The following is a 19,299-nucleotide window of genomic DNA, read 5'->3' on the forward strand; positions in this document are numbered from 1 at the left end:
CTTCGTATTGGATGGGATTGACTAATTTGCTTCACAAAAACCCTAGGGTTAGGGTTTTAATTTCGGGATTTGATCGTCGGATCGCGACTGCTTTCGGAAAGTTAGGGCTTTTGTAGAGGGGATATGAGAGAATATATTGGCGTTTCATGGTTAGAGAGGGTCGATGAGCATATTCATTTCGGAACCCTAAGGGCCCTTTATATAGGCAATTGGTGACTCACTCCGGCCAATCAAATGGCATGAATCAATAAGGAATTCTAGGGCAATAAGATCTCTAGACGATTCTGCTTTTGTAGCCCGAACGCATCGGAGAAAGGCTGTTAGGGTTTCGAGGATTAGATCAAACGTATGATAGAACATTCAAGAATCTGGAAAATAGACGATGTGGCGGCCGAAGAATAGATTTGGTTGCCGAGGAATCATTCTCTCAGGGAGATTTTCAAACATGGTTCACGGGTGAAAGAATGAAGTTGAGGTCGTGAGATCAATGTTATGGCCGAAAGATAGATTTTCTTAGGGTACTGTATTTCTGTCTGAAAGGCTATTTGGCTCTAAATTGGGTCCTATAAGTGGCTAAAAGTACTCACCATAAGTCCATGGGTTCATGAGAAGTCAATCAGCAATCACTGTATCTATTCATCATCGAGATGGTCCCCAAGGTGGGACTTGAAATAATCGTTAGGCCAAATTGGAGTGTCTACAGATGCTCCTCTTTGACTGAACTTAGACGGATCGCGAGACATGTTTACGTAAAAGTCAAAGCCATAAAACAACTCAATTTGGTCCAACCACTATTCCAAGGGTTTTTGAAAAAGGTTTTAGTTATAGTCGGGCTCATACGTATTCCACAAGGGAAATTCAGACCAACCGTAGTTCAGGGGCAATAAAGAAAAAATAAAAAGTTTGGAGGGTTGAGAACAGAAGACGTACCTTCGGGCTTTAAAAGGCGTAGTGCAACATACATGGGCAACACCAGGATTTTGGTAGAGAGTAGTTGAAGGCGTGCAAAGCTGCTAGGAAAATTTTTGCGAAGAGCATCTTTAGTATTTTGGGGTAGATCAATACACAACAGGTGAGTCGTTTGCTTTTCTTGATCATCCCTACTTTGACTGAGGGGAGCTCGGTAGAATAGCCTTTCCTTGCGAATGAGCTTGATGGAATAAATGTAATTGGGTGGGATCCAAACCATCTTCTGGAGACAATCGGATGCTGATTTTGAGATATGGGGTGGAATCTAACCATCTTATGGAGACAAATTGGATACCGGTTTTGAGATATGGGGGGCACAAGGCCAGTAACTGGAGTGCGGAGCTTGAGATGAGAAAATCGAGGCACAGAGCTGGTTGTAATCATAAGGCGAGAGCCTGAGGAGTCGAAGTTTTGGGCTTGAGGTGATAGAACCGAGGCGCGGAGCCGGTATCAATCATATGGCGAGAGCCTAGGAAGTTGGAGCTAGGAGCTTGATAGAAACGAGGCGTAGAGCCGGTTGCAGTCTGAAGGTTTATGCATGGAGCTTTCCCATCATAAATTTTGGCATAGAGCCAAAGGATCGAGGTACTGGACCGATCAATAAAATCGAGGCGCAGAGCCGGTTGATTGCAGGATTTACCTGTTTCATGAGAGAGATGCAAAATATAGTATGTATATGATGGTGATGGTTAGATGTGATAAAGGTGATGGTGATGTAATTGATGCAGACTCGATGTGAATAATGCAATATGTGCACGGGCCCGTGCGTGTGTGTTTGTTTTAAGCGTAGAGCTTCTTCCAAGTTCTAGACTTGAGCATTCAGAGTATAGAGCTTGAGCATTCGGAGGGTAGAATCCGAGCATTCAAAGTATAGGTTTTAAGCATCCAGTACGCAGTGGTTGGGCATTCAAGCGTAGAGCTTGACCGTTTAAGTATAGAACTTGATCATCCAGTACACAGTGGTTGGGCATTCGAAAAAATTTGAGCATTCAAAGTGTTGGACTTTGAGCATTCAAGTATAGAGCTTGAGAACAAATGATATCTTGTTGGTAGTTACGGCGTAGAGGCAGTTGAGATAGTGGTAAGTACGGGCGCAGAGCCGCTTGATCATGGAGCTGCTGATAGTGAGCATAGAGCTGCTGAATGATAGTGAGTACGGGCGTAAAGCCGCTGAGTGATCGGGCATAGAGCTGTTGATTAGTGGGCACGGAGTGATTGCTGGCGTAGAGCCATTGAACTGGTGAGTATGGGCGTAGAGCCGCTGAGATGGTGAATACAGAGCTGCTAAGACGGTGAGCACGGGCATAGAGCTGCATGAGATGGTTGTAGGCGTAGAGCCACTGAGTGAGTGAGACAGTGAGTGCGAGGCCGTTGAAATGATTATGGGCATAAAGTCAGAAGGTGACTTGGGGCACTAAGCTGCTGATAGAGTGGCTGAAGTGGAGGAACTTGAAGCAGTGAGTTTATGGGCGTGGAGCCGCTGAGTAGCTTAGTGGTGAGTACTGAACTGCTAAGTGGCAAGGTAAGTAAGTACAGGGCTTGCACAGAGTTGCTGGGATAGTGAGCATGTGGTGCTGCTGAGTGAACTTAGAGCTGCCAATGGGCGGGTGCTGCTGAGATAATGAGATAGTGGGTGACACTGCAGAGCTGTTGAGGCAGTAAACGGAGCTGTTATTAGGATTGTTGAACTTTAGCATTTGAGTTGTTGAGATAATTAGCTCAGAGCTGCTGAATGAGCTTTTGAAGTTTCGAAACGATGGAATGGAACTTCTTTGATGATGAGCTTGGGACCAATGGAGGCACGGAGCTATTGATTGAGCATAGAACTGTTGGGTTGTTGGGAGTATAGAGCTGTTGGATGGACGAGCACGGGCATAAAGCCTGAAAAGTAGAGCTTGCTAGAAATAGAGCTCGTCGAGTGAGCATGGAGCCATACAGGGCTACTGGGAGATGGTGGAGCTATTTGAGTAGCTTTGATAGCAGCGGGCATAAGCATGGAGCTGCTAAGTGGGTACGGAGTTACTGAGTGGTTAGGATTTGTGGAGTTGCTGAATAACGGGGTTACGGAGTTTGAAATACATAGGGTCGCTGATCATGGGATGTGATAACTGTTTGTACTTTTGGAGCACAGTAATTGGGGCATAAAGCTGGAGCTTGGGGTTTATAGTTGGTCAAGTGACCTGGTGAGCTTATTGCTACAGAGAATCTCAAAGTGGGTTCAATGCTCGTGTATGACATTCTTCGTGCTCGGGAATGCCCCTAAGGCTAATTCCATGATTGCTTCTGTTGGTCAGACTCAGAACTTCAGAATTACTTGAATTGGTGCGTTGAGCAAAATCCAATGCTGCTGTGGGAGATTGATTAGGGGGCCAGGAGATCGGTCTCTCGGCCGAATAATTGATGTCTCGGCCGAGGAATCGATGTCGCAGCCGTGAAAAAGCCAAAAGTCGAAAAATCGATTTAAGTTCGGTTTAATCGATCTCACGGCTCATTTTATCTTTTCTCCTCCTCTTCTTTCCCTCTCGTCCGAAATCTCTCTGTTCCTTTTCTCTGACCACCGCCGTTCCTCCTCGCCATCGTTGGTTCGACCACCATTGTCTCCGTCCGCCGTGGTCTCCGGCTGCCGTGACAGTTTCTTGCGATGGGTACGCCATCTTCCTTGCCACCATCCTCTTCTACCGATATTCCGTCATCTGCTGTGGGTTCTTTTTCGCACCCTCCATGTAGGTGTGAGTATCCTTCTTCCGACGAGGAGGCGATTGAAGAGCCTGGTTTGTTTGACGTTGCTACCTACGTTCTTCCTCCACGTAGGTTGGGTTTTGGCAGTTTCTTGCGGTACCGGCCTCCTGTTGGCGGCCCAGAGGCCGAGGTAGTTCGTAGAGAACCTGACCAGCACTTGAGCATTCTCAATGTTTCGGTAAGCTTCTTGAATTTCCTGGAAAACAAAAAGTTTTTTTTTAATTCGTAGTTAAATGTGTATGATTAAAATGAATCATTTGCGGGATGAAACCCCTTTTAGCCAGGAGCATGAATGAGAAGGACCTTGTGGTGGGGTCAAAAATCTTTCTGTTTGTGAAAACTAAAATAATCGTGCCCCCTGTTTAGGCAATGCATGCTTTTAAACGTTAATTTGATGCCCCTAGCGTTTCATTTGTTTATGCATTCATGAGGTTGACTCCTTTTTTGTCTTTGGTGGGATTTTGCAGAGAAATAGGAGATTGGAGGCTCGTGGCAGAGGCAAAGAGGTGCATAAAGGGAGTTGGTGCGTGCTGCAGGTTTTGAGGAATTTGCTCTGGGCCTCAATCTCCCCAAGATTGATTGGTCACTGTTGACTTCATTGGTTGAGAGATGGTGGGACACCACCAACACATTCCACTTCCCATCCGCTGGTGAGATGACGATCACGCCAGGTGACTTCTCTTTGCTTACCGGCCTGCGAGTAGGTGGAGCTCCTCTTCGGGTTGATCCCAAGCTTTGGGAACGGGTAAGGGCTTTGGAATGGTTTTTGGGCAAAGTGCCCCCTCTTCGTTCACGAGGTCATGTTGATGTCTCTTGGCTGGGCAAGACTTTCATGAAGGCCGATATTTTGACTCAAGTGAGCGTTGAGCAGCTGACACGGGTCTTCCTCCTCTACCTCGGGTAAATTTTGTTTGCCAACAAAGATAGTTCGGTGCATACGCAGTTTCTAGCTCCCTTGCAGTATTTGGAGGCTGTTTGGGAATTTGATTGGGGGTCATCTGCTTTGGCCACTTTGTACGGAGCTTGTTCATAAGACAAGAGCTTCATCTTTGGTGGTCACTACCAAGTGCTTGAGGTATGTCCTTCTTTCCTTTTTCTCCTTTCTCACTTTGATTTCTCTTGATACTGAATCTGTTTGCTAATTCACTTTTCAGCTCTGGGCTTTCAAGCATCTTCTTCAGTTTCCAACAGATACCAAGCATGATGATGCGAACTGTATTCCTCGCTACGAGCGATGGCTGGTGGGCCATTGGAAGCCACGGTCACCGGTTTTGAGCCTTCTCAAGTGCGGCGAGTTTTGGACCAGTTGATGGTTGATCAAGTACCTCCCTTTATTCCCTTATATTTCTTACCTTTAGATTTCCATACCCTCGTGTTGTGGCTGATTTACCCTTGTTCTGTAGGTACGGTTTGACCCTTGGGGTGGTGTCCCAGAGGATACCCTTCTTGCTCATTCCAGAGTTCTAGATCGTACTCGTAGCTTGCTCGAGGGTCCTTTTTGCCGAGCTTGTTACCTGGACGATCGGGTGGCTAGTCAGTAGCGGCCGCATGCAGAGGCTCTTCAGTTCATTCCTTCTCCTCCTCCGGTGTCGATGAGATCCACTTCCTCGATGTCTAAGGAAGATTTGAAGAATGCTCGAATCAGAGACTGGACAAGCTTGCTTCTCCAGGCGAGTGGCTATATGGAGTACTGTCGCCTTTTCTTGACTCCCCCTGTTGCTCCTCCAGTTACTCTTATTTGGCCACAGGTCCCTTCCTTCATCTCCTTCCATTCTGATGATGGAGAGGATGAGCGCTTGGCGCTTACTCCTTGTTTGACCCAGCTTTACCCACTGCTAACCAGGGTTTCACAGGTATCACTTCATTTTTTATTCTGTTTCACTATTTTATCATTGTATCTTGCGTTCCAGTGTTTGAAATGCTTCATTATTTGCACAGGTGCCTGCTGAGATAGTACAGGAGTGGTTGCATGCTTATCAGAGTGTGGAGGCTTTGGTTCGGAAGCAGCGCTGTCGGATCCTCGAGATATAGTTTTTCCCATGTACTCTATTTGTTCTGTACCCTTTCTTGATTCAAAGTGTTTGTGTTCCTCTTTCTGCTGCAGCTTGAGGCAGAGCGAGCACCAGTTGCTAATGGGGACTAGTGAGTGATCCCCGTCTTTGTCTCAGAGGTCATCTCGGAGGCACCATCATGATTAGCTTTAGGATTTTCTCCTGTTCATAGTTAGTAAAAAGACAAGTAGAAATTGTACCCATATAGCAAAAGCAACCACAACGATGATTTTGTAAACAAGCTTTTGTTCATGGAATGAGAAATGCTTTTCATGCCCCTTAAATGTCTTGAGTTTGCCTTAATTGTCTTGAGTTTGCATGCGACAATCAGAACATGACTTTTGAAATTGTTTTGAACAAGTATTTACTGATAGACAGTAATACTGGTTGAGGAATTGATTTCACGGCTGAAGAATCTATGTTTTGGTAGATGGAACGATCCTTCGGCTTCTATTTATATTTCTAAGGAAACTAAATTTTTGTCTTTAGCTGAGTGGTATCCTCTTTTCTCTTCCTTCTCAAGCTTGGTTTTGACTTACGCCTTGCTTTTGTCATGTTCTATAGCCTCATTTGTCAAATTTGGGAATCTTTTGAGATACCCTGTTTATTATGTCAACGACTCTTAAGTCAGAGGGGATGAACGATAGTTCTTGTTTCTTTTGCCATTGTCAACTCCTCGAAAAAAGCATACTCATCTTTTGCAAACTCAATACGTAGGGTTAGCCATGCCTATCATTGAGTACAAATCTCTCGATGTTTTTCCTTCTCTCCAAATGTTTGGGCCGCATCTCAATGTGAGATTGCTTACGTATCCCAATCAGGGAATCAGGCCTCTTATGTAGTTCTAAAGATCACAACCTTTGAGGTTGGGTTTCCATTCTTGGTTTTTCTTCTCACGTGCTCTAAATTTTGCCTAGGTTACCTGATGGAGGTTGAGTCCCCAGCGAGCTTTCAAATGCCTTATCTTTTACCTAGGCTGCGCTTTTGCGGTTGCTTGTCCTAGCAGGCTCTGCTCTTACTTTTGCTTGGATGTTCAAGTTATCCAACAAGCACTTCTCACAAGAGGATTTATGTGTTTTGGAGAGGAATCTTGGAGGAGATATTTTTCTGAATCTCCTTCGTGTTTGTACTTCCATGATGGGCAAGCTAACTCTAAGTGTTCTTGCGGCGATAGAGTCTTCTTTCTAAGTTTTGACAAAAACCTAGTTTCTTAAGCAACTAAAGTTCATCCCTACTTTCTTTTCTGTCAGTAACACAAAGAACTTGATTTATTACATTTTCTCTAGTTTGGCAAAGAGACTGTAGCATATGGCAATTGCAATTTGGGAATCAAAGAACTAAGCATAGTTTAGAAGATGAAATAGAAATTCATTTGGCAGAAATAGAATGCCCAAACAGGGGCCCAAAACATGTCCTAGTTTGATTTAGAAAACAAAAGCAATGTTTGATGTTCTTTGCCACGTGACCTCTCAGCTACTGCAGCATTTTGGGGTCATCTTCTTTTCCTTTCACAATTTTATACTCTTTTCCACCTTTTTCTTTGCCAAACAGAGCCTTTGTACTGGATCCATCTTTGAAGCTTGCATGGTGGCTACCTCTTTGAGACATGAGCAGTCCCGAGATGAAAATGTCTGCCCGAGTTACTTCTCTATTGGTTGCGCAGTCATTAGCTACTTCTATTTGATCAAATAGTGACGCTAAAGAGATCCCATCAAGTGGATCGTCATTTTCTCCTTCCATTTCGTCAAAGCCATTTTCTTCTATTTTGTATGGATCTGTGTATATGAAGTCTAGATCTTCTCATTCTTCTACCCATTGACTATAGTCGTACTCTTCGTAGGGATTGACCCACGGCTGCATTTGGAACTCATCCACTTCTTCTATAAGGTTGATTGTTTCCCAGGCAACTAGAGGTGTTGGGATTCTTGGGTGATTGATGGGTACCACTATTTGGGCAAGTTCGAAGAGGGCATGCCTTCTCATCATGATGATTCTCTCATTTTTCTTCTTCCTATTTTCAAACCAGATACGCAACCAATCATCATCCTCCACAAACGGAATGTCGGGATCCTCCAAATTGTGTTTTGCCCAGGAATGATCTTTCCATTTCCTTAGCTCTGCTTCCTTTGCTTGTTCTTTTCCGTCAATCTTGTCAGACATGTCGGGATTGGTCACTTCCGATTGATCAGACTCATTATTTTCTTCTTCCTCCATCATGAAACATCCATCCTCCTCTGGGAAGGTCAGGGTTGGCTTGGCTTGGGTGCTTTGGACAATGTATTGGCTAGGATTGTATATAAGGTTGTGAGAAAAAGTAATGAGAATGATATTTTAGGGTGGTTTGGTATTGTGGGGTGGTTTGGTTTGTGCATCAGGCTGTGAGGGTTTTATGGTTCGACTATTAATGAGATCTTGAATGTCATGGCGAAGACGCATTTAGTTATCTGTCTCATGCCCAGAGCGTTAATGGTAGGCACACTGTTTGTTGGGGTCATGGTTTGGGCCATAAGGTGGCTGAGGAGATGATTTGTTCAGGGGTTTGAGATGCCCCTGATGGCTTAGAATGGTTAAGGCTTGGGAGAGAGTCATGTAGAGAGGATTAAAGTTGCGGCGAGGCCGATTTGAGTTTCGGGAAGGGCTGGCTTGGAAAGGGTCTTGCGGCAAGGCTGGGTCAATGGCATTTACAGAAGCATGAGATGTATGGTTTAGGAAGATTTTCTTGGGTGGAGGAGCTTCTTCTTTCCCAATGAGTCCCAGTTTGATCCCTTCTTCAATCTACAGCCCAGTAGCATGTAGGCACCTGAAATCGGTTACAGCTTGAGGGTAGATATGCTTTAGATACTTAGGCTACAGATTCTTGACAACTATTCTCACTTTATCTTCCTCGAAGGGACGATTCTTCATTTTGGCAGCCTTTTCTCTCCATTTAGCCATAAAAGTGACAAAATCTTCACTCAACTCCTACTTAGTCATTTCCAAATCTCGAGTAGTTAACTCAATTTGGACATTGTATGCATATTGCTTGACAGAAGCATTGGCAATTTTTGGCCAAGTATGATAATGCACAAATTCAAGGGTGAGGAACCAATCAAGGGCACTTCCAGTGAGAGTCTTTTAAAATAATTGAGCAATGAACTCATCATTCAAGCCCATTGACTTCAACTTGTTGATAACATGGCGAACATGGCTGGTAGGGTTGCCTATTCCATTGAACTTCTCAATGTTTGGCGTTTTGAATCTTTCAGGCAATTGAGAATCTGGGAGGAGGCAGAGTCCCTCAAAGTTTAGAATTTGGTCCCCCTGTGAATGGGCCAGAGCGTGTTTGATTTCCTTGACTTATTTGGCCAATTTAGGGTTCTTTGTTGTTATTACTTTAAGAGGATTCTCATCTTCTATCGATTTTTCTTCGTCCTCAGCATCTCTTGTTGCTTTCTCTGCTAGTAAAGTAGCGATTTGAGCTTGGAGATCTGCAATAGTGGCATCGTTGTCTGCCATGGGAGTGGGAGGATTGCTTGGTGAAGCTTGGGATTTGATAGATAATCAGGTTCACTGAGAAGATGACTGCGAAGTCCCCAGAAGTGATTGGGACCGTTGCGGTGAAGGCGTTTTGACAGGTGAAGGTGACAGGCGAGATGTCTACAAAGATCTCTGTTTGGCGTGACTTCAGGTGTTGTAATAGTATAAAATTGGTTGTGGTTGCTTTCTTGGCTTACCTATCGTGCATGCTTTAAAGTAAAATACCTGTAAGTCAGTACTTGGCCGTATATGGTTAGGGTTTTAGTTGAAAATCCCAGCCCTTTTGCACAGGAAGAGATGTTACAATAAATGATATAGGGTGTGAGGAAGAACTTAAAAGTAAAATGCAGAAAAATTACTTAACCTACAGGTTCCTGTCTTATTTTGATAAGTTCTATGGCTTTCTAACACATGAAAGGCTTGGGTAGTCTCAACGGTGCTCCGCTGTCAAAAGGGCACCGGTCCTTTCACCAGCCCATCATAGGCGGTAATCGGGTGATTCCCTTTTTTGATATACCACTAGGTACAAGTGATTGTGGAGTTTGCTAGAACCCCTAACATAGCCTGTGACATGTCGGGATATTAGGTGAACTCAACGAGGTTGCCTGCTCGATGCAAATGATAAAAGAATTAGATCAAGCAAGTGTTAATCCTATGTCGAACTTTCTGGTTATGGCTCTCAAGTCCTCAGCGGAGTCGCCAAAAACTATAGACACCTCCCAAACGGGCCATTGCCATACGGATTCCTTCATAGTTTGTTTATTTGGTTGTTTGCTTCATAAACCAAGATCGTGGATATTCCCATGGCTAGGAACATCGCCATATGATAGTGGTTATCATCAAAATAGAGTCGCCACCCAGTTTATAAAAACTTGGAAAAACATATAGAGATTCTGGGTATGGGAGCCAAAAGTACAATAAGGGGAAAATGTTAGGCACCCCTCTTTGCCCAGCCATGAGACTGGCCCATAATTGTTCAACATACAATTAACACATGATTATTAATCCCAACACATAGATTTGATTAATTAGACTTTACACAGTTAATGGTGAGCCGAGATGATAATTGAAACATGCATTAGAAAGACAGAATAAGACAAGATGTCCCAGGGAGATGGATCTTGCGGCCGGTGAATGGAAGTCATGGCCAAGAGATCCTCCTGGTTCAATGTACCAGCCGATGGATCGAAGATCAAGCTGATGTTCTTCCTCACACCAGACTAAATAATCAACAGAGAATCAAAACGCTATTGTTAGTATGCATAAATTGTAAATAAAATGAACCAAAGGCCCCTAAGCCTCACCACCTTGATCCCTCAATGGCTTGATTGCTTCAGATTAGATGGGATTGACTGATTTGCTTCGCGAAAACCCTAGAGTTAGGGTTTGTACTTCGGGATTTGATCGTCGGATTGCGGCTGCCTTCGAAAAGTTAGTGCTTTTGTAGAGGGGATATGAGAGAATATATTGGCAGGGTTTCGTGGCTAGAGAGGGTGTATGAGCATATTCATTTTGGAACCCTAAGGGCCCTTTATATAGGCAATTGATGACTCACTCTGGCCAATCAAATGGCGTGAATCAATAAAGAATTCTAGGGCAATAAGATCTCTAGACGATTCTACTTTCGTAACCCGAACGCATCGGAGAAAGGCTACTAGGGTTTTGAGGATCGGATCAAATGTATGACAAAACATTCCAAAATCTAGAAAATAGACGATTCGCCGGCCGGTTAAAGGATGTGGCAGCCAAAGGATGGATGTGGCGGCCAAAGAATAGATATGGCTGCCGAGGAATCGATCTCTCAGGGATATTTTCAAACAACATGTTTCATGGGTGAAAGAATGAAGTTGAGGCCGTGAGATCAATGTTATGGCCAAAAGATAGATTTTCCTAGGATACTATATTTCTGTCTGAAAGGCTATTTAGCTCTGGATTGGGTCCTCTAAGTGGCTAAAAGTACTCACCATAGGTCCATGGGTTCACGCGAAATCAATCAACAATCATTGTATTCATTCATTCATCAGGATGGTCCCCAAGGTGGGACTTGAAATAATCATTAGGCCAAATTAGGGTGTCCACACTTCTCCATAACCTTTCGCCAAAAGTTCATCAATTAGCATTCCCTCTTCATTATCAACACCAAAGTCTCTTTGAAACTTGTCATAAATAGGAACATCTTTAGGTGAGAACTCATCAAAAGTAGAAACATCATTATAACCAGTCTCCTCCTTTGAAAACTCGTCAAATACGGTAATTCCTTCGAAATCACCTCCAAAGTCTTTATTGAACACTCATTAAAGATGGGCAATTCTTCAATCTCATGTTCAATCTCAAAGACACAATCATCTTCAAGAACATTTCCAAGTTCTTCACTAGAACATTCATCAAAGATGGAAAAATCCTTGAAATAACCAAGTTTCGTCACCCCATAGGATTTCTTTTGAGCCTTACACTTATGAGTATTAGCCAAAGAACCGACATTGGCAAAGGAAGGGAAAGGTAAGAAACGTTCCTTGAACGTTTTCTTCATCTTTTCCCACTCTCTAATCTTTCCCTTGCCTCTCCTTTTCCGGCTATCTTGTAATTGTTCTCACCAATCGGAGTCTCTTCCTCGAAGGTGTTTATAAACTAACTTTGCTTTCATTTCATCCGAGATAACATGGCATTCAAATACTCTTTCAAGAGTATTCAACCAATCGACAAACTCCGTAGGAGTGAAACTTCCATCAAACTTAGGGAGTTCATGGTCAATGTTGTTCGAACATGCTCTACGCTATGTTACATGGACTCGGGTGCGAGTATCAGCCCCCAAGTATCGGGTGCGGGTGCAAGTCCAAGCGTTTAACCTTACTAAACTTAAATCTTAGGATACGTGGATATGTGTCCCCAACTTGGGTATGGGTACGGGGACACGTCCTGAACTCTTGTTTGTATTATATAGCATAATTTTCTCAAATTATGTATGGTAAACTATGTTTACAAATGTATTTAAACAAGAAAGGGTTAAGAAAATTATATTTTTGCTATTTCCCTCTTTCATGTCTATGTGAAATACTCGAAATATTATTTTTCTAGCTAATTATATATTTCTTTTTTGTAAGTATCTTAACAATTAGAGGGTCCGAATGTCCAAAAGGATATAGGTGTCGGACACATCGACACGGGTACTTGAACCAAAATGAAGGATCCATGTAACACAGGCTCTGTGCCAATATGGAGCACCAAAATACTTCTCAAATTGAATGCAATTCATACTTTTGGTTGGAAGTTGCAAATGTTGCATCTTCTCAACCAAGATAGATACTTCTTCACTCAACTCTTTAATCTCATTTCTCTTGCAATTTTAATTGCCACAAGTATCAATTTCATCGCCAATATTTTCCACAACATCTCTGCCTCTACCTCCTCTACTTTCTCTACGTCTTTGAGCCAATCAACTCAACACACAACTTAGCAAACTCAGTCACACACTAACTCCATCACACCCATATGCAACCAAATTAATCCAATAATAACACCCAGTCAACTCAGCCACCAATTCAACAAAAACAAACCCAACAAACAGTTACAAACCTAGTCAACTCAGTGGTCTCAAAAACCCAAATTCAAAATCAACCAACAAGCATCACCACATTCAAAATCAACCACAAAATAGCACCTAATCCAAGCAAGAAGTGAAAAGACAAGTAGATCGAAGCTCTGCAATCAACAATTAGGGTTCAAAATGCACCAATCTTAGTTGACAATGATCGATTAGAGTTCAAACCCAGTTGAATCAACTTGCAAATCCTCGAATCTGGTGATATGGCACTCGAAGGTGCAGATTAGGGTTCGATTTGGCTCGAATGTTGTTGTAGAGTGTTCAAATCTCATCCTTAGCCTTGGAAATGCTTGGAAAGAGATCAAACAGCCTTCAAACGCTGAAATCGACACCTATGGAGTGCGAAATGGGTCGAATCGAAGCTGGAGGGTTTTGTAGAAGGTCGTACAAATCAGATTTAGGGTTTTCAGGGTTTGGGTATGTTGATTTTGGATTCGTACAGGTTCCAATAGGTCACGAATGAGAGTTTAGTGCTCCAAATTGTTGATTTGGGTCTAAGATAGTGCGAAACAGGGAAACTAGTGAAAATGAGCTCCGGCGAGATTTTCTGGCGCCATTTTAGGGTTCCAGCGAGGTATTCCGGCGAGATGAAGGGTTAGGATCGAGCCTAGATGCTCTGATACCAAATGATGCAATCAAAATACTAAAGGGGAATCATCTAATCAAAAAGCTCTCTAGACTCCTATTTATAGACTCTCTACTACAAAGGACTCAAAATGACATACTTACCCTTAAACCTACTCCATCAATCTTGGGGTGAATGTTTGCAATGAAGGCATAGTTTTTTTTGGTAACTCAGCCATTTCAATGCATGCAAACAAACCCAAACATAAGGCATAGCCTTTACAAGCAGTCAGGCCAAAAAGGCCAAAGCAAAATAAAGCAAAGTAAGAAAGCAAACAATGCTACAAGAAGCAACAATACTCAACTCCTAGGCAAGACTAACTCGAAGCCAGAATGCAGCCTATTCTCATCATTGGACTTTATCTTCCTCCAAGAACACATACAAGCTCTGACTTCATCTACAATCTTGGACCACAAACTTTCAGCAGAAGTGCTAATTCCTTGGAACACCCTAGCATTCCTCTCCTTCCATATCCAATAGATGGATGCAACTGAGGAAAGTTTATAAGTCTTTTTGGTATAAGAGTCCGTCCTCATATGAGCGCATAACCAATCAATTTCCCTAGCCAGCCCATAACAAGGCCTAACAATGTTGTTTTTCCAAGCATATGAGTCCACACATACTTGGAGTAGTCGCAATCAAAAAATAAGTGCTCGTGAGACTCATCTTCCGGGCAATAGAGTACACATGTTGCATTCACCCCTAGACCCCAACTTAGAAGTCTATCCTTAGTGGACAATCTACCTAGGAAAGTTAGCCATTCAATAAAGGCCCACCGAGGGACATTGTGAGAGAACCACACACCTTTAGCCCACGGGACCACGGGACACACAGTACGCAAGGCATTCCATGCAGATTTGAGTGTAAATTTTCCACTACCATTTAGGGACCAACATATAGAGTCAAAAACGTCAATATTTGGGATCAATCTTGGGGAAGTACCATCCATGATCTCCTTAGTGATTGCATTTCTAGGGCGAGGCCATTTCCACATGCCATTCTGAATGATGGAATCCACTTAAGCTTGGAGGGATCTTCCTAAATTAAAAACAACAGATTTATGAAATCTCTGGTATAAAGGCCCAAGAGAGTGCCAATTATCAAACCACAAAAAGGTAGCCCTGCCATCCCCAATTGCACACTTTATCCAAGGCTGGACATCAACTCGTAACTTGAAAATTTTCCTGATGGTCCATGAAGCTTCATGTCGTATCTTAACCTGCTAAACACTTTGATCCTTTATGATATAGGTATGCACCCACTTGATCCACAACGTATCAGCTTTAGAGCACATTGCCCATAGATGTCGAATCATTGAGGCCTTGTTCCAGGTCTTGAGCAACCTAAAACCTAAACCCCCTTCCTCCTTTGGTGCACATACCTGCCTAGCGACCTTGGCCCCCGAATGCTTGAGGTCAGGGCCTGACCACAAGAAGGATTTCAATATTTGCTCTATATCATGCAGCACCTTCTATGGTAGAATAAAAAGAGAGGACCATTAGACTTGAACACTGAAAAGCACAGATTGAATCAACTGGTGTCTACCTCCATATGTCAGAGTATTGTTTGCCCAGGATTGAATCCTACTCAAAATTTTATCCTTTAGCTTGCTGCAATCTGCTGCTTTCAGCCTTGTTGATATCAAAGGAAACCCTAAGTATTTGACAGGGAGGGATCCCTCACTGATGGGGAGGATGTTGCCCAAAGAGGTCTTTACTGCCTTAGTAACACCATAATAGAAAATTGAACTCTTTAGCAAGTTGGGCTGAAGGCCTGAGAGCAAGTGAAAATCCTTCAAAACCTCTGCTATTAGATGAAAAGATCCTTCATTAGCACTAGCAAGGATAAACAAATCATCCGCAAACACCAGGTGAGAAATGTTCAAACTCTTGCATTTGGGATGGAAGACAAAAACTCCATTCTAACTGATCTTATATTGTAGCAAGGCTGCAAAGCCTTCCATTATCAAAAGGAATAGGTAAGGGGATAACGGGTCCCCTTGCCTAAGCCCCCTCTTACCTCGAAAAAATCCCTCCAATTCTCCATTGAGCACCACTGAAAACATAGGAGAGGTAATACACGTTTCCACCCATTGAATGAACTGGCTTGGGAAATCCATGACCTTCAAAATATTCAGCTGAAAGCCCCATTCCACAGAATCATACGCTGTCATAACATCCAGTTTTATAGCACCTTGGTTTACCACCATCTCTGTGATAATTCCTAACCAGTTCTTGCATAAGTAAAATGTTGTCCATTATAGACCTACCCTTCACAAATGCAGACTGACAAGGGCTGATAATAAGAGGGAGCAAAGGTTGCAGCCTATTGGCCAATACTTTAGTCACGCATTTGTACAATACATTGCTTCAATCAATAGGCCTAAAATCTCTGATAGAATTAGGAGAAGAAACCTTAGGAATCAAAGTGAGAGCAGTACAATTGCATTGTCTAGGGAGATAAGAAGTTTCAAAGAAAAGTTGAATAGCTTGAACCACATTGGAGCCAACAATGTCCCAATTTTTTTGAAAGAAGTCAGAGGAAAACCCATCAGGACTAGAAGATGTCACCCTTAATAGCCCACATGGTTGTCTTAATTTCTTCCTTTGTTACAGGTTTAATGAGAGCAGCCCTATGATCACTAGAAATTCTATGGGTCACAGCAAATCTCAGAGCCTGATAAGCATCCCTTTTCTAAGAGAAAGGAGACCCCAAAAGCCTTACATAATAACCAAGGATCTCATGCTTTATGTCCTTAGGATCTATCAGCCTATCCCCAACATCATTTGTTAGACTTAAGATATTATTGCTCAAGCAATGAGTTTTCATTTTCATGTGAAAAAACTTTGTATTTTGATCACCCAAAGGTAATCACTACACCCTTGAGTTTTGCCGCTTAAAAGATTCCTCAGCCAAACTAAGATCAACAAATTTCAATTGTAAAGTTTTTTCCATCTCAACCAAAGCACTATCATATGGAGTTTGAAAACATTGTACCTGAACATGAGATATTTCCTCTCTAGCTTGTTGAACTTTCTCTCCAATCTGAGAGTAGAACTTCTTGTTGAAAGCCCTTAAAATGGGTTTGAGTCTAGCCAGATTCCCATACAGTCTTGACCATCTAGGACCAGTAATAGGCATGCACCACAACTTCTATAATTCCTTTCTGAACTCTGCATGCTTCATCCAAAAATTGAAGAACTTAAAAGGTGTTTTCCTAGAGATGCCTGGCAGAACAGACACTAAAATGAAGCTATGATTAGAGATCCCTCGAGCTAGAAAAGTAGTTTCAGATTCTGGAATCACATCTAACCAGGAGGCATTAATGAGCACCCTATCAAGTTTACTTTTAATATCCCCTCCACCACTTCTTTTGCTTGACCATGTAAACCATGGTCACTTGAAAGGCATATCATCCATACCAATGGCATCCAAACAATCATTAAACTCCATGGCAGCATTAACATCAAAACCGACTAACCTCTCAGTCATCTTCCTAACGACATTGAAGTTGCCAAGTTGAATCCAAGGAGCATCACCAATTGTAGGCAATAGAACTATTATACTATCCCAGAGTCTCCTTCTTTGCATCATGTTATTCTGCCCATAGACATAAGAAACATAGAAAAGTTTTTGATCTTCAGGAAGAACTTTAACTACTTTCAACTGCGGAGAAGAGAAAACCAAATCCACCTGGAGAACTTGAGGATTCCAGCCAACAAACATCCTATCCACACTACCAGTGCTAGCATTATGAAAAGAAGACCACTGACTAGGAAAACAATGCTTAACAACCAAATCAACATTTTCTAGGCGGACCTTAGCTTCAACAATACCCACCAAATTTAATTTGGGTAAACGAATCATAGATAGGACTTCCTTCTGCTTAAGAGGATCATTCAGTCCTCTAATATTCTAGGCCCCAATATTCGTTCTTTCGATGAATGTTAAGGTTTTAAGCCACCACCACCCCCCTTCGACGGAATTACGGGACCACCTTTACCTTTCCCTCTACCCCTAGTCTTTTTGGCAAGAGGAACAATAGTATCAACAATAGGTGATAGAGCAACAGTAACAGTAGTTACAACAACTTCCTCATCCATCACCAGTGCACCATTTCCTAGCTCTACTTCGTCATCCAAAGCTAAAGCAGAAAAGGAATTCGAGCTCTTTGCCACTGAGCCTTGCTACTACTAGCTTCAGTAGGAGCTAAAGTAATAGGAATAGTCCCAATCCTCAGATCTTCTTGCACACCTTTCTCCTTCTCATTCACAGAAGGAGAGACCTTACCAGAAGTAAGAGGAGCCTCACTAGCATCAGGCACCACAGCAGCTTTCACAATTCATTCTTGCTTAAGAACTTTCACTACAACAGAACATTGAGCCTCAGAATAGCCAAACACATGACAATTTAAGCACTTCGCTAGTTTCCACTGGTACTTAACTCCCATAGTTACCTGACAACCATTTGCATATTCAACATCAAAAGTATCAGGAAGATGAACACCCACATCGACCTCAATTCATAACCTAGCATAGCTAAGTCTCTGACAAGTCTCCGTATGGCTATCAGCAAACAAAGGCACACCTACAGTACTTGCAATATAGCTTAAGCCTGCTTCATTCCACATTTCCAAAGGAACCTGGTGGAATTGTACCCAGACGGACACTTTGGTGAACTGCTCCTTTTCCAACTTCATTTGGGGCGACCATTGCTTAAGAACCAACAATTTGTCCCCAAAATGCCAAGGTTCAGCTTCCACAAGCTTCTTGTAAGCATCCTCCTAAGAAAACTCAAAGATATAAAAGCCTTGCTCATTGGCCATGACCTTCTTAATACCAAACTTCTTCCAAATCCGAAAAGCAATATTTTGCACAATTCTTATCCAAAATATATCCCACAACACTCTTACTCCATCTAGCAACACCGGCATTAATAACCTCAGTAGGGGGACAAACCACAACCCTGGCCTCTTTGATTTGAGGAGGATGGTAGGAGAGTTTCATTTGTGGGCGAATCCTCTGCTGAGTAACCATCTCTGTCCATGAAGGTTGGGCATTCACATCAGTCGCAGCAGGACCACTAACCTTACCACTCTGAGAGTCCAACTCCATACGCAAGGATTGGACCTCAGCCATGAGAGTTTCAATTTGCCTGGCCGAAGGGCCATCAGACTCCTCTACAACCAAATGATCATTATTCTCTGCCGTAATTTGTTCCAAATGATCAATTACGTTACCTCGAACAAGTGGAACAACCTTATTCAACACATTTACCGACCGACTCGAACCAGACAAACTAGGGTTACAAATCAGCAAAGTAGGGTGAAGAGCAGGAAAATGACTCCCAAAATCCATGGAAGGAGAACAAGTAGATTCACCATAGGAAAGAAAGAGAAGAGAGAGAAGCAAATTTACCAAGATCGAGAGCCATGGAAATCGCCTCTCAATCGCCTCTTAGGCGCCCCTTGAAGGCATAGTTAGTTTCTCTTTCCTTTTCTTTTCTAATTTTTTTTTTTGCATGACTGGTAAGTATGTTGATCGATGATGCACTTTCTTGAATACTTTGTTGACCTTGAAGGATTGAGAATGTTAGAGGGTAAGTTCTTTGTTGTTTCATTTTTTAGATGGATGAGCTTTTCCATCACTTTGAAACCTATCATCAGTACCTACTCCATTTTGCCAATTTGGTCGTATTTTCTCCTTACAAGCACGATACCATATTCTCTATTGAGCAAACAGAGCCGGCTTCTCAATTTTCAATGGCAGGAGGTGATGTAGTTTGATTGGGTCCTTAGA

This window comes from Rhododendron vialii, chromosome 2a, assembly GCF_030253575.1.
Source record: "Rhododendron vialii isolate Sample 1 chromosome 2a, ASM3025357v1".
Lineage (NCBI taxonomy): Eukaryota > Viridiplantae > Streptophyta > Magnoliopsida > Ericales > Ericaceae > Rhododendron > Rhododendron vialii.